At 37.3% G+C, this 1,736-nt stretch overlaps 1 non-coding gene across 1 annotated transcript; it reads right to left on the bottom strand.

Moving 5' to 3' along the window:
* Window positions 1-371: 371 nt before the first annotated feature.
* On the bottom strand, window positions 372-478 carry LOC147823827 (U6 spliceosomal RNA). Its single transcript, XR_015443347.1, has one exon. It is a non-coding gene; the product is annotated as a U6 spliceosomal RNA (small nuclear RNA).
* Between the last annotated feature and the right edge of the window lie 1,258 nt (window positions 479-1,736).

Here is a 1,736-nt window from a genome sequence, read left to right on the forward strand (position 1 = left end):
GGTAAAAATAATAATGCTAAAAATGTTAAATGTTTTAACTGTGGTAAAATGGGACATCTTTGCCAACAATGTACATCTGCAAGCCAAGGTAATAACTCTAACATCTCTGGAACTTCCACTAATTCTAATCTGGAAAATAGTGAGGCTCCCTGGGTTCCCGGCAGTGGGGCCCAGCGTAAATGGGGGCCAGCGTAGGTGGGGCATGCCACTGACAGACAGCCCAGGCTAAAAGACAGGTCTTCCAGAGGTGCTAGCAGCCATATACAGACCCAACAACTTACAAAACTGAAATCAATTTGGTTGCTGGTGATTCTAAACCAATATATATAGCTCTTTTATCCCAAATATATCATTTTATTTATTTATTTATTTAGACTATGGAACGCTTCACGAATTTGCATGTCATCCTTGTTCAGGGACCATGCTAATCTTCTCTGTATCATTCCAATTTTAGTACAAATGCTGCCAAAGCGAACACCAAATATATCATTTTATTTATTTATTTATTTATTTTGGTACCGGGAATTGAACTTGGGACCTTGTTCTTGCGAGGCAGACAACAAAACCACTGAGCTAAATCCCTGGCCCCTAAATATATCATTTTAAAGACTAAAACATTAGAGTTTTATTCCACATGATTCCCAGAAACAACCAGCTGTCAAACATGCCTATCAAACTTTAAAGCACAACTTCTAAAACAGAAAGGGGAGTACAACTACTTCCAGAAGCTCAATTAAATCTTGTTGTTTCATTAAAAAAATTTTTTTAACCCATGTGTGGAAAGTAAATATACTCCATTAAAACTCCATTGGCACAAGGACAAATCTACAGACACATCCTAGTCACAAGTGTTATAAAAGGATGTCCTAACTGAAAGGTAAAAAAGTCTCTCACAATTAATAACGTGGGGAAAAAGTTATGCTTATGTTTTAACATATAATGGAGAAATGCTGTGGCTGCCATCCAGAAAGCTTGGATTGCCGTTTTTCCAGGGTAAAGTATGGTCCAGTAGAGATTTGACCTCAGCACAGGAAAGAAAGATCCTATATTTAAAGTTATAAAAAAAGTTCAAACTGGCATTTGTATATATAATCTTTATGTTTTTCTTTATGGCACAATAACCTAGAGAGAAAACTCCTTTGATTATAATAATTGCGTGCCCGTCATCCCTATAGACATGAAAGATAAAGCAATTGTTAATTATACTTCTCATTTTACTTATCCTCCTCTGTATGTGGAAGATGCTCTGCACAGTCTAATTATTACTGTGCCACCTCATCTCAGATCTGGTTGGCCCATACCCCTGAAAACTTTGTTATGTTAACTCTGGGGTCCATTCACATGGCTGGAGAACAAGTAGATTCTTTCCTAGCCAAATATCCGATTTGTCAGGCTCATATTGCATGAAATAGATTTCATAAAAATGCACTTCTGGGCTGGGGATTTACCTCAGTGGTTCCACCGCCTGACTCGAAAGCACAACGTCATGAGTTTGATCCCCAGTACCAAAAAAAAAAAAAAAATCAGACTCTGGAAATACTATATTGTTAACAGAGTACTATTGCCCTGTTTGAGCTTCCATATGTATCTATAACCATATGTTTTCATGCATGGGAATATACAATGGGATACTAATACTTACCTGTCAAAAATGCATCTTGACTCATTGTATTCCCTTCGGATCTGTACAAAATAAGATTCTAATGACCCTAGGGCATATGCCAGGAGTATGGGTT

Source organism: Heterocephalus glaber, unplaced genomic scaffold (assembly GCF_053883595.1).
Source record: "Heterocephalus glaber isolate CG9 unplaced genomic scaffold, H.glaber_assembly_v1.0 deba00001564, whole genome shotgun sequence".
Classification (NCBI taxonomy): domain Eukaryota; kingdom Metazoa; phylum Chordata; class Mammalia; order Rodentia; family Bathyergidae; genus Heterocephalus; species Heterocephalus glaber.